Genomic DNA, 14,877 nt, shown 5'->3' on the forward strand with positions numbered 1-14,877 from the left:
AATTTTTAGAAATACATTTCTCATCAATTCCAGGTAAGTGAAGTCACCTTGTGAACAGTCTGAGTCAGTGCAGCATGATTACTGCTTCAAAACAGGAAAGAAAGAAATCAGGAAATATTTGTCTTAAGAAAAAAAGAAATAAAGAGAAAAATTTAAAGGACTTTTGCTCTTTTCCTCCTTTTCACTGTAATAAAATTCTAGTATTACCTGTTAGGCACCAGCTACTGGGAAGGAGCCAGAAAAAAACTGTTCTTGTTCTGGTTAAGAATAAGGATAAGGTTAAGGATATATATTTTCAGCATTGACTCACCTGTCCTGGGCACCCAAGCACACAATGCACATGCCCATGTTTGTGTTACACAGCCTGGGCTCCTGTGGGTTTGCAAATGCTGAGTGAGTCTGGAGGAGGCTGCAAAGATGCATTTCAGCTCAGCTGTTCTGCATTCAAGTGCAGGCAGAAAAACAGGAATAAATGCAGTCAGGTTCAGAGCTGTGAAATTTGCTAAATTTTCTGGATCACTCTATGTTGTTGCCCATGCAAATATATGAATTTGCTCTGATTTCCATGAAAGCAACATGGAACAACTTGCATTGGCTTTATGAACTAAATCACAACTAGCAAAAAATGTAATCTGAACTTGCTTGCAGCTCATAAAATTATACAATGGTTTGCAGAAAGGGAAAAAGCCTCTGTCAAAATGAAAGCAGGATGTTTGGTTGAACACACTGCATCAACATTACAAGCTCCCATTTGTTCAGCAGACTGAGGTGTGCCAGTGTCACCTAGCAACTTCTGAAGGGCATTCAGACTTGGCCAGGCTGAACTCCACTGAAAAACCTGTGTACTTCAATTTACAAACCAATAAACATTAATTTACAAACCAATACTTTATATTGATTTGTCAAAAGCATCACATTTGATATTAAAAAATTAACACTGTACAGGAGGAAAGGAATCAAAGAATAATTGTCATGCTGGCAGCAATGCAGTGGGAGGAGGGGAATTACTAAAGATGAAATGCTGTAGCCCTGGGAAATAAAGGTGTGCATTTCCAAAGTCTCTCCTCTGACAGGGGTGCATGCACACACGGAAGATTTATAGACATGGATGTATGCATATATCTATGCACATTACTTTAGATAAGTTCCATGTTTTTCCAGGTACTTATATTAACAAAGAAGAAAGATTAAATTTGTTAAGTTTTGTCCAAAGTATTTAATCCTTCCTTGTGTATACAATACCTTATTCTTCAGTAAGTCTACACTGAGCTGCTCTCAGCTCACATGAAGATCAAGGCATGGAGCATTTTGGTGGGCTGTACTGTGAAAATCCAGCCACTTCCCATGGCATTGGCACTGCCAGAACTAATGGAGAAGATAAATCTGTGTGGAAGAGTTCAGCTAGAATGAACAGGAATGGTGGTCAGCAAAACTGGGCTGATGTTGGCTGATGGATCAGCTCTGGTGAGGATCAAGTCAACCACTCAGTCTACAGTCTGTGAGCTTAAACTACAAAAAACCCCCAGAATTACTAGAAGTTAATTTAGGCTTATAATTAATTTTAATAGGCTATTTTGAGTGGTTCTACATGAGGCAGGTTTGGGCATTCCTCTGCACAGCTGAAAATAAATAGTGTCCCTTGCAGTGATTTTCTAGGTTTTATTTTAATTATTAAAAGCTTTCAGAAAAGAAAAGAAGATCAATTTCCTAAGAATTTTCAGACTTGTAATGCACCAGGCCATTTGCTAAAAGTAAGAACAGAAATTCTAGAGAAAGCAGGAGTGGGTGCACATCACATTGCATTGTCTGGCTGTTTGTGATTTCCCTTCACCCACACAGAGCTGCAGGTGAATCAGCTGCTCCCTGTCGCCCTGGTTTTCTAGGATTTTCTAAGCCTTCTGATGTTGACATTCTTGTAGTGAACTTTCCCACACACTTTTTCTGTAAACAACTCATTGTTTTTCATTCCTTTTGGAGGAAGAGAGATTTGATGGACTGTTGGTTTGACCTGTGGCATTGCAGAGGTGGTACTGTCACCTTCCAATCCACTGTCACCCTTGTAAAACTATAAATAGTGGAGTCAGAGAATAAAACGTTCCTTTTTTCCTTTCACCTGAGAGCGGTGTGTGCCTGTGTCCCTTCGTGTCAATCTGCGACATCTGGATCAGAAGGCTGCGTGTTCGAATCACGTCGGGGTCACCAGATGTCGCAGATCGACACGAAGGGACACAGGCACACACCGCTCTCAGGTGAAAGGAAATAAGGAACGTTTTATTCTCTGACTCCACTATTTATAGTTTTACAAGGGTGACAGTGGATTGGAAGGTGACAGTACCACCTCTGCAATGCCACAGGTCAAACCAACAGTCCATCAAATCTCTCTTCCTCCAAAAGGAATGAAAAACAATGAGTTGTTTACAGAAAAAGTGTGTGGGAAAGTTCACTACAAGAATGTCAACATCAGAAGGCTTAGAAAATCCTAGAAAACCAGGGCGACAGCTCCCTGCCTGCAGCCCACCCCTGCACTCTGAGTTTGCACCTGCAGCCGTTCCTCACCCTCCAGGTCACACAGAGGGGCTGCCCCAAGGCGGGGGGAAGAGCAGGAGCTAACGGGATCTGCCTGCAGGCCTGTCTGAGCAGGCTGTTCCAGAACACATCTGAGAAGTCTGCAATGATTTAAATCAAATCTGAGCCTCAGAAGAAGGAAGAAGTTTGAGTGTAAGGAGAAAAATAAAAAACTAAATGGAAGCAAGAGTAGAAAAATCTTCGACAATGATTCTTGGATGTCTCCTCTCCAAAACTTTTCCTCTGCTGCTTTCCTCCTATCTCCTGTGACTCTTGGGCTTAACCTCCTTTCAAACACCTGGACAGGCTCTGTGGGGACCACCTGGCTTTGAGACTATCTGTATTCCCAGGTCCCTCCCCATGCAGGCAGGGCTGGCTGGGTCAGATTTGAGGGCAGCAGATTTCACATACAAACATAACTGAGGACATTGATTATTCCTTGAGTACTCTGTAATTCTCATTTTGACCTGCATCAACCTCTCTTCCTGTGGCTGAGCCATGGGCAGAGCTGAGATACCCAGAGCCCTCTGGGTATGTAGACTCTCCTGCCTGCCAAGCCTGCAGAGTGAGGGGCTGGAAGTGTCTGGGGGTTAGTACAAAATAAAAGCATTGTTAGTACTGCAGTGGCTACACACTGAGTTATTACCCCTTAATAACATGGATGTTGCAAGGTCTGACCTCAACCTACACATCTATATGACCTCAACCTACACATTTATTTATGCTGCATCATCCCCATGGCCTCACAAAACATAGTTTTTATTGAGCAGTATTTCTCTTACACCACCTATATATATATAATGAATGATGGTAATTAGAAATGAAATCTGGCCTTGCTGCCTCCAGTCAGAACATTTTCTTCTCCATGGGCTAAGATGAAACCACACCAGATCAGTGAGACAATTTTTAATCATAAAAATGCTCCTTATCTCCCTGTTCTTCCTTCAGCTCCCTTCCAAGATATTTTCTGTGAGAGAACATAAGCAACTTGTTTTCTCCTAAAGTCACTGAGCAATGCAGACTGTCCTGCAAAGAACTGAACAGACAAAAAGCCTTGCTGCCTGGAAACCAAGTGTGATAAAAAGTGAAGTGACACCTCTCAACAACAGCTGCTCCCACAGCATACAGGGTGTCCTGTTATCCTTCCATGCTCCTGGGGAGCAGGAACAGCCTGGAAACAGAGGACACCAGAGCAAAAGGCTTTCCAACACAAGGGGCTCCCCTTGCAATCAGCAAGAACATAACATAGGATCCAGCAAAAGAAAGAGCAAAACCCATTTATTTGATGGGGTTTTTTCTGATTAATTAATCTCTGGGGCAATCTATCAATATTACATGTTATGTGCCTTTCCAGAGGTTTTGGTTCTACCTTCTTGTGGTGGTGAACAGCAAGGCCTGTAAAACTTCATAGACTGGAGTTTGGCTCAATCAGACACAGCTGTGAGAAAGCTACCAGCCTTTCCCAAGAATAGAATCCTGGAACAGTGAAAAACAGCTTGTTTCCCTGAGAAAGGGTTCTGAGACTGGGACTGTTGCACCTGTATAAGCTATTCTAAACCGTCAAAGAGAAAAATGCAAACAATATCTAAAAGCAGATGCTTGCCAGCATGTAGGAATCTCTGGTGAACTCACCAATTGTTACAGGTAACAACTTGTCACTGACCAATCAGAAATAGGCACAATATGTGTGTAAAACTCTATAATGGGACATGTGAATAAACCTTTACCTTTCTTCCCTTCATGAAAAAGAGTGTCTTATCTTTCTAAAGTGAGGTCAACAGCAATTCCTTCCATCTGCAGTAAAAACTGCCTCTGCCTTTTTATTTATTTTTTAAAGCTTCCCCTTTTACTTCACCACTACTTGCACTAACAAATAAACTACATCTTTCTACTTCTTCCATTATTACTTTGCTCTACAGCTGCTGGAGAAAAGTGAAGCAAAGCTGAAACCCCGGAAGAAGTTTGGACTTCTTCAGAACTAAGTTCCCATTTAGGAGACAGATGGAAAAAAGTTTAATTAGTTGTACAAATACTTCAAAACCCATGGGTTGATGATGAGCTTCAGTTTAATGCTTTCTCCTGTGGTTATGTTATAGCAGCAGCCACTTGCACTTCATCTCATTGGTAGAAGAAAGGTGGTAAGAGTTCACAGAAAATTCAGCATTGATAAAAAGATTGCTGGTGGGTGGGATAGAAGGCAGAACACCCTGAAAAGTGCCTGGCTGAGAGCACAGGGGGGGTGCCTGTGAGCTGATGTGCACCAGCAGCTGGGTGGCAGGGGAGGCACAGGAAACCCAGCACACCTTTCTGTGCACTGTGGGCAACTGCAACAGAAAATCAGTTTCTGTTTTCAATGGTTAAAAAAACTCTTTGTGTTTATCAAATAAATGCAAATCATGTAATTTAGATGACTGGCAGCTGTAATGGGCTGTAGAATGATACTCTGCCAGTTTAAGTGGGATTGGGAATGCAATCAGATCTCAGAGCTGAAGAAAGAGCTCCCAACTGAGGTTAAAGGCACTGAGACAAAACCATGTCCCATGGAGTATCCACAGAATAACAGTGGCAGGGGGTTAATGGGTCTTTCCAAAAGAAACCTCCTATTGGTATGGCCCCAGTTCTGCTTCTAAGGGCAGAGCTGAAATTGTAGGCATTAGATCAAATCACAATTCCTCATAAATTTATCCTCAGTGGTGGAAAAGGCCACTCCCTTCTACTCCACTGCTGATTGAGAGGGTCTGCCAAGATGCTGACACTGCATTTCCAGCCAGAGCTTCCATGCAGGGCTGGAGCTGCACTCAGGGCACACAGAGGCACAGAAGAGTCCCTGGTAAACTCCCCAGAGCAGGTTTTCCCTCACAGCTGTTCTGGCTGTTACACACACTCCTGTGTCATCCATCCCTGGGCAAAGGCACACAGGCTGCTTTTATCTGCCAGTGCCACCCAAGGTCACTGTCTGACATTGATGTGCAGTGGTATTCCTGTGCTTCATCAGTCCCTGAGCATGTGAATCACACTGTGGGTGCCCTGAGCCCCTACAGACACCAAAGGATGACCAGCTCCCCTGTCCCTGCACCTTCCTGCCCTTTGGAAAGCCCTGCACCTCCCAGGAGGTTACAGCTCCCGCTGGCTGAGGCACACATGGACCCCCCTCCTCCCCTGCATCCCTACCTCGAAGCCCAGCAGCCCAGCCAGCCCCAGCACTGCTGCAAATTCCCATTTGTGGAGCCAATTCTCTGCCAGCTAACACCAGCCTGGGGACCACGGGCCCCTGCCTTCAGTGCCATTCACCCATCATCAGCTTCTCCTGAAGGTCAGCCCTTCTGAATTCCCACACAGCTAATAATTAGCTCACACACATTTTATTTTTCTTTTTAAGAAATCTTGTAGTATTGCAGTTCGCTCTACTTTTCTCGTCTTATTAATTTTGCTCTGGCAAAATGAAAGCTGATAAATTAGAGACTTCTGTAAGGCCCACAGAAAATTAGGTTATGTAACATCTTTTTTATTTATTTAGCTTATATCAACGTTGTTTCTTATTGTTCTTCAGGTATATTGTGCTCTGGAAAAAATTCAATTTTCTATTCAACAAGGAGGAGCTGATTTTTTCTACTGCTGATTTTCTGTCTTTTTCTCAATTCTCACTCTATTATTGGGGGGAAGATAACAAGCTTAGCTGGAGCTGGAGGAGCCCTTTCAGCTTTGCACATCTCACTGTGCCATTCCTCACACGATCCAAGTGGTCCACCTATTGGGCTCTGCTCGACAGAACAAGCACCAAGTCAGAAGCACAATGATGTTTTTCTTGACATAGTTACTTGCCGATGTTGACAGAGTGACAGCTGTGCCCTTTTTAGGGCGAGATTTGTGCAGAAAACAAAGTCAAATAAATCATTTCCCCGGGTGTTTTTCCTGCTCCTGCAGTCCCAGCTGAGCTGAGCCCCAGGCTGGCTGGAGCTGCAGATGAGCCCCAGTTCCCAAGTGTCAAATCCTGCTCCCAATGGTTTCTATCAGGTCTTGACTTGCTTCCACCACAAAACTGCCTTATTTTACAGACATTGTGATGGGAAGAGTGAGCAGAGACCTCTACACCCCCAAAACTGGGAGGAAGTAAGAAGGAGAAGCAGGAGGGTAGCTGGAGGCAGAGGTACCTCTTAGGAAACCCAGCAGGGCTGTAGGGTTTGGTAGGGTTTGGTTCCCTCCAGATTTACACAGCAGCATGAGGAGCATTCAGCCACCTCTGGCTGACACTCACTGGAGAAGCTCAAGGCTCCTGCCGTGCTGTGTTTCTGCTGGAAGAATCCAGCAAGGAAAAACAGGAACGAGAAGGGAGCAGGGTTTGGGGTGCAACTGAAATGTTCTCTCTCTGCTCTTCCCTTTGACCACAGGCTGAGCAATCTCAGCCCTTTGTCCTGCTTCCCCCAGTCAAGCTGGAGACAGTGTGACAGGTGCATGAGAACTCCATCAGTACCCTGATTCACCTGCAAAGCACAGAAGTACCAAAAAACCTTAGGAAAATCCACCTCTGCCTCTCAGACTTCACAGAGTAGGTCTTCCAGAAGCCAAACTGCTCCTGGGGAAAGCAGAAGCACAGGCAAAGGTGATTTGCTCAAGGCTACCAGCCCAGTTACTGATGGTTGCAACCACTGCAAATTTCATGTGATAACTCCCATTTTATGGCTCCATCTTACCCAGAGAGCAGCGTGGGCAGCAGTGCCTCAAGTCATAAACAGAGGCACAAGGAGAAGCTGGGGGTGTGTGGTGGTGTTTGCAGGAGTCCCAGGATGAGAGAAGAGAGTCTTGACTCCATGTTTCAGAAGGCTGATTTATTATTTAATGATACATATATTTTATATATTTTTTTATATTTTATATTATAGATACATTTATTTTATATACATAATACTTATATAAATTATATATTGTATATTTTTATATTGCATATTTATTATTTTATTATAGATAGTATATTATATATACTATATTAAAGAATGCTATACATCAGAAGGCTTAGCAAAGAAAGGAATGGAATGATAACAAAATCTTGTGACTGCTCACAGCCTCGACACAGGTGGCTGTCATTGGCCATCAAGTAAAAACAATTTCACACGCTGGGTAAACAATTCTCCAAATCACATTCCAAAAGAGCAAAACATGAAGAAGCTGAAGCTTCCCAGCTCCTCAGGAGAAAAGATCCTAGCAAAAGGATTTTTCAGGAAATATATCTGTGACAGGGGTGCTCATGGGCAGGATGGGGTTTGCTGCCCATATGTGATGCTAGCCAAGACCAAGGAATGTGGCAAAACGTGTAAATTACTGGGAGCAGGGGCAGCTGGACAAAAGGACACCTGTGTGCATGGACACCTGGGAGGCCCCTCACTGTGCACTGAAGGGCCTGAGCAGGTCTCTCCCATGGCAAAGTGCTGCAAATGTGTAATTGTTGGAATAACTATTCAGGATCTGACACAGCCAATAGATAAGTAATTGCTGGAAGGCCCCAAGGTTCAGCTCCTGAGCTAATGCTCTGTGTGTGTTAATCTCAATTAGGCAGAAAAGTCCATACCTGGTGTAATTGCAATCTTGGTATTTGATGTGTCACAGAAAGGGACAAGTCAAGTGAATGTGGGAGTGACACCACTGAGACAGAGCACGGAGCACACGGACAGAAAAGTCCTCATGTCCTTTTTGTTTTTTAATAAAAAGAGTGTGTGACAACAAAGCTCCTGCATCATCCCCTGCACCCTGGGTGCCATGGTGCTGCTCCAGAAGCACCCAAGCCAGCAGATGGGGCCATGAAGCTCTCAGCAACCTGGAAACTTTGGGGCATCATTCCAGCACTAAGCTGGAGGAGACATGGTGGCTAACAGTGAAACCAAGGCAGTGACAACAAACCAAGGGCAGGGAGAGGGACTGGGGCATGAGGCAGGTGGCAAAACAAACCTGAATTGCTGAGGAAGGAAGGAAAAGAGGAAGGGGAGAAGGCAGTTGTTTCTCAGCCTAAGACACATGATACCAGGAAATGAAACATTACAGGAGAGAAATACTTTCTGTATCTGTGAGTGTTTACATGTGCTTTGGGGCTTAAATGCAGCTAGAAATGGCCCAACATCACACTAATCAGCTGTGATTTTCAGTATGACTTTTTATCCTGTTTCTCCCTCCCACCTACCGGCCTGAAAATGGCAGTTCAGCTGTTCAGATTTCATCATTAGCTCTGGAAATTATGAGGTTTGTGCTTATATAAAGGTTATGGACAAATTCAGTTCTTCTGCTTAAACAAAAAGTAAAATAAATCCTTATATTTCGTTTTTGTTTTTTTTTTTTTTTTAATGACAAAAAACTGTGAACACAGGTAGGAAAATAATTGATGCTTTCTAAGAAATTGTCAGGTGTGAAAAATATCAAAGGCTCAACAACTGTATAAATGCTATGAAAAGTGTTAGCAGATTATAAGACATATATGATAGAAATTAAGACAAGAAAATCCTGTGCAAGCACCCCAATATTTTTCCTTCTAGAATTAGGGCTGATACCCAGCAGCTGGCAGAGGGGAGATGGGGCAGGTCCAGGTCCATGTGGGCACAGAGATTTATCAGCAGTAACCAGCCCCAGGCAGTCCCACAGGAGCTCTGGGAGCATTGCTGTGGGTGACAAAGAAGGGGCAGAGCTGTGTCATCCCAAAAACAAGTGAGTTCCCATAATTGTGCTTCTCTGTGAATCTGAACATGAACACCCCCAAAAAGTCAGGTTTTACTTTTCTCCAGTACCTGTAACCAGGCTTAATGATCTGGGGTGCTTATCAAAGGTGCTCTCTCTGTGCTGCCTGTGGTGCTCCCAGCTGGTTTCAGTGAGCATCTCTTTCCCTGCCCCTCAAGGCTGCATCCCTTAACTCGGTGCTTGGCATCCTGCCCTGCTCAGGCTTAGGGAAAAGGCACTTTGTCCACCCAGCTGTTCATAAGCCCAGTGAAGAATATCTGCCATGTCAGTGCATAGATAAAGGACTGTGACAGAAAAACATATTTTTCTCTAATAGCCTGAGGTTTTTTCTTTTAATCAAAAGCAAAACAAAACCCCTGAAATGCATCAATTTCCCATTAGAACTGGAAATGTACTGACATCCTACGATATTGCTTTTACATTTTAGCGTTCTGCTGACATTTCAGGAATTAAAAATGAAAAATTAGCTCTCAAAAAGCAGGATCTTCTTGATTAGAAAAACTTGTTGAAATTTTAATGGAAAGATCAGAACAATTTCATTAGTCTTCATTAAAGAAAATTAATATTATTTCTATTCCCTCAACATACAATCATCTATTACAATTATTAATATTGCAGATGTTTCTTTTGTCCCAGCATTTAATGTATAAAGCTGCAAACCTTCTTGCATGACAAACAACTTATGATCACTAGAATGACATGCAGTTCATCTTTTTTAAGTTCATTAATTTTCTGTAAATAGGGCAGAGTCGCTTTGCATTGTTTGTATTAATGGAGAGCTCAGAGCAGTTTACCCTCTCACTCCTTATCATTCATTTGGGTGATAATTTTTAAAAGCTTTTAAATTAAAATGGCAAAGATAGTTAGGGGAAAGATACAGCCTTTCAGAATGTTTCAACCACGATAGATTATCCCAGCAAAAAAGATGTTTCTCATTTAAGAAATGTGCCAGAGCGGGCTGCACCTCCAACAATTGCATTTCAAGGTATTTTTCAAGCCCCCAGCTTGCTTTAGGCAGCTTGCCCATGTCAATTTTGGAGCATTAGTGAACCGGCCTCCTGCCTGTGTCCCCCCAGGGGCTCAGCCTGTCCCAGGCCAGGGGACAGCACTGGGGTGGTGGCTGCCCCTGCCAGCCATGGCACAGCTCCATGTCCCTGCCCTGATTGCCACCCTCCCAAACACAGGCATTCCCTTGTTTAAAGCAGGAGAGGCACCTCACTGAGCACAAAGAGATGCACATGGGCTTGAAATTAACCCTTTGCACAAATGCCAGCAAGAGCAGGCTTTTGCCCCACAGCCAGCACAGTCTAGGAGGCAGACTGACACCATCTAAGGTGCCACATTCACCAACAGAGCTGCACTCCAAAAGAGAAGAGCTCAGCCCCCAGAAATCAGGAGCTCACTGCACTGAAATATTGTCAGACTCCTCAGTGACTGAGGATTTGTGGCTCCTTTTGAGTCAATGTTGCCCTGGATCACTGCTTTAGTACAAGGCAGGGTCCCTTCCCTTCACATGACATGAAATCCAATGTCATGTGCAGAACTGAAGAGGTGAAAGAATCAGACCTGAATACTTCCAACAAAAGTTAATAGCAAACCTATTACACACACATGGCTCCATGGCATCCATGCTGGGGAGCTGGTTTAGCCACAAAGTTGGGCTTCAGGGCTGTTGAACCAGCTGGGAATATTGATGTGATTAACAATGATTTGATTTGGAAATCAATGTGAAGGATGTTGTTTGCTTGCTTTGTCCAATTTAGTCCCTGAAATACTGGGTTCAATACAGGGAGAAATCCAGCCAAAGCAGGAAGGGGATTCTGAGGAGGGCTGCAGTGGGGTGTGTTTGTTATTTTATCAGACATCTGTCTGGATTCTAGCTGGGGAAAACTTGAGCATTCATTCAAATATTTCATGTGTGTCTATAATAATCCAAACAAAGGAACAGCTGACAGCCCATGGTCATTTGAAGACAGAGCAATTTCTGTTCAGCAATCTTGTGACTGCATTTTCTCTATGTATGTGCAAGACTTCCTAATAGTTATGTGGGATTTGCTGCAGCTTAGCTGCTAATGAAATACCATGAATTTAGAGGGAAGCCAACACAAACACTAAGTCTTTAAGAGAAATACTTAGAAGCCATTCCCCTGGGTCACAGAGCAAAGAGGCAAAGAGGCACAACCATTAAATATTGCCAGGTGTAAAACATTGGGCTTATATTCTAACCCTAGGAGGAGTGATAATTCATTACATATAGTTTGAATTAGAAAGGAGAGAAGCATTTTTTAAACTTTAGTCACATTAAATTGTGTTGTCCACTCCAGCTCCAGGGAGCTGCTTCTGCCAATAACTCCTGGGAGCAGTACAAGAACCCCTGGATAAAAAGTAAAAGTGTTGTGGTGTGGTCTGGGAGGAAAACTAGTAGTGATAGCTAAATCTCTCCTGACATTATTATGGTTTTTTAAATGCATGAAAAGGTCAGTGATGATATCCCAGGCCCCACATAAAGTTCTCATACTGACATTATTTTTTTGCTAAGTAGCCACTTGCTCCATAGAAACCACAATAAAATACCACCCAGGGAAGAGCAGTGTCACACCAGAGGGAAAAGCTTATCATCTTAGTATTGCCCTTGGGAAAGTGAACCTCCTTAGAATCAGCAGCTTTGCCTGTTATGATGTAATTATTTTATTATTCACTGTGGGAAAATGAGGTTTTGGGGGTTGGCTGGCTGCTGATTCCCATCCTCACAGCTGCTAAGGCTGCACAGCTCTGGGTACCAATGGAGGTGCTGGAGGCTGGGTGAGTTCTGCTGGGCAGAAAGCTGAGAACTGGCTTGGCAGTGAGCAGCACTGCCCATGTGAGATTGGAGTCACTGACAATACTGGATACTTCTGGTGAGGCTGCTCACAAACATCCCTTCACCACCCTTAGGACCATCTTTTCCAAAGACTAAAATTTCCACCTTCTCATAAAGATGTCACCTTCCTGATCCAGGACCTGACCTGATAGGAAGAAAGTTCCTCCTTTTGAGAAAGGAAATCACATCTGCCAGATTTTCACCACAGTTTCAGGCCTGCACTCCTCTGACAGAAGAGTTTCATCAGCTGAAGGTACCTCAGTTCCTTCAAGCAGTGGGACCTCTGCAGCTCTGCTTTCTGTCCCAAGACATGTTTCCCCTTCTAAGAGTTCAGGAAAATTGAAGTAGCCATGGACCAAAAGAAGTGTCAAAATATCAGCTGATGGAGGATGCTCTGCTGCTTGGAGCAGATTAACACATTCTGCATACAAAAAGCACTGAATGGAAACATTCTCTGTATTTGGACACTAGGTAATGCCAATATAATCCAAAGAAAAGCAGGAGAAGAGTCCTGCAGGGAAAAATCCCATCAGCAGTGAGGCTCAGCCCAGACTGCAGAGTTACCAAGTGAAAATGATCAGAGCAGTTTGGGCTGTGATCACCTTACACTCTGGAGGCTTTTCACCAACCTTTTTCCTGCAGCTGAATTTCTCATGCATGAGACAATTTAAGGAGTGATTCAATTCACTGCAACCTCCTCCTGAGTCATTACTGGAGCAACTCCTATGCAAAGGTAAAGCATTTTAAACAAATAGCTCTACCTTGCCTGAGATGGGTTGCAAACCCCAGTTGGTCACAACTAGGCATTCAGACAAAAGGGATTTCTATTCTCACAGGTGAGATCCATTTACGTCCACTGATGCATTTTTATTTCAGCAATTCAGTGTTATCTTTCAGCCTCTTTGCTAAAGTATTCAGTGAGACTCTACCTTTTTATCATGTATATGAAATATTTACTCATTTACTCAGATAAAAAATACCTTGATTATTTGGACAACACCCATAGCTTTCCAGATTAAAAAAAACAAATAGCTTTACAATTAAAATTATTAACTAATTAGGGCAGTTCTTCAGTAATGGCAGAAGAGGAGACTGCTCTCTCTCCCATGTGTGAAGAAGCAGTTTTGGTGCTTCTGTGCCTTGTGGAAAGGCAGCTCTACCCACAGGAGGGCAGTGCTAGATCAACTGTTCCTATTTCTGTGAAATGCTCTCCCAGCACAGCCCCTGCAGAGCTGCCTCTCTCTCTTTTACATTGTCACTGTGTGCAGAGTGCAGGCACAGTACCAGCCCTCACAGGCTCCATGGTGACAGGGTCTCTCACTCTGTGTCCAGCCTGAGCCACATGAAAGCTTTCCTTGCTGCAGAGCTGCCCCAGAGATCTGCACTGGCTCAGGGCTCAGCCCTGGGGACAACTGGCTCAGTATCAAGCCCAGCAGCCAACTAGACTTCTACCCTTAATTCCAACACCATTACAGACTAATACCACCCCTGCCTGTACAGCAGCAGCTGAGCCAAATCCAAACTTTGTGTGTGTGTGAGACGGACACTACCCAGACTTGGCTTGCCCAACATTAATGGTTTTGCCCTGTTGTTCGTGCTGACATCAGCAGCGTTGGCAAAAAGCAAGCAAAGCATTTTGATAAATCTGAGGATTGTGTTTGGCATCCCAAGCAGCTCTGCAGCTTCACAAAAGGGACTGACAGGCTCCTGCAAACCAGGAGTCTTCGGGGAAGGGGGAACAAGATGAAGCAAATGTTTCTCAGGTTCAGCTCAGCAATCGTCTGTGCAAACAGACAATTCCTGAAGCAAAGGCAACCACAGAGCTATTTTGACTAAATAAGCCTGGGATCACTGAATCTTTCTTGCTGCTGAATTCTAGAAAGGAATGGCAAAAGTGCCCAGTACCAGTCAGTGAAAGTAACAGTTTTGAGAACACCCGAACATCCCCTTTTTGACTTTACCCCTTGTTCCACTACACCTGTAAGTTCTTTGCTAAATTTAGTATTTTTAAATTAAAATCATGAAAACACAGAAGGGTTTGTGTTGGGAGGGACCTTAAAGATCACCCAGTTCTAGCCCCCTGCCATGAGCAAGGACACCTTCCACTGTCCCAGACTGCTCAAGGCCCCATCCAACCTGGCCTTGGACACTTCCAGAATGGGGCACCCACAGCCTCTCTGGGCACCCTGTGCCAGGGCCTCACCACCCTCAGAGGGAGAATTTCTTCCAAACATCCAATCTAAACCTACTATCTTTCAGAATAAAGCCATTCCCCTTTTTCTGGACCAAGGCTGCCCCTGCCAGCCAGAGCACAGCTCCATGTCCCTGCCCTCATTGCCACCCTCCCAAACACAGGCACTCACTCCCTCTAAAGCAGGAGAGGCACCTCACTGAGCACAAAGAGATGCACATGGGCTTGAAATTAACCCTTTGCACAAATGCCAGCAAGAGCAGGCTTTTGCCCCACAGTCAGCACAGTCTGAGGAGGCAGACTGACACCATCTAAGGTGTCACCTTCACCAACAGAGCTGCACTCCAAAAGAGAAGAGCTCAGCCCCAGAAATGAGCAGCTCATGCAGCCTCCAGAGGATGCCACAGCTCCTTCACAGTTTCTAATCTTATAATTTCTGGCAAAGGTTCCTTCTCGGTTTCCCGCTCCCCAGCCTGTCCCACTGGATGCCCACTGTCCCTTCTCCTGCTGAAAGCCGGTTCTTTATCAAACCGGGACCCCGCTC

This window comes from Ammospiza caudacuta, chromosome 16, assembly GCF_027887145.1.
Source record: "Ammospiza caudacuta isolate bAmmCau1 chromosome 16, bAmmCau1.pri, whole genome shotgun sequence".
In the NCBI taxonomy this organism is placed as follows: Eukaryota; Metazoa; Chordata; class Aves; order Passeriformes; family Passerellidae; genus Ammospiza; species Ammospiza caudacuta.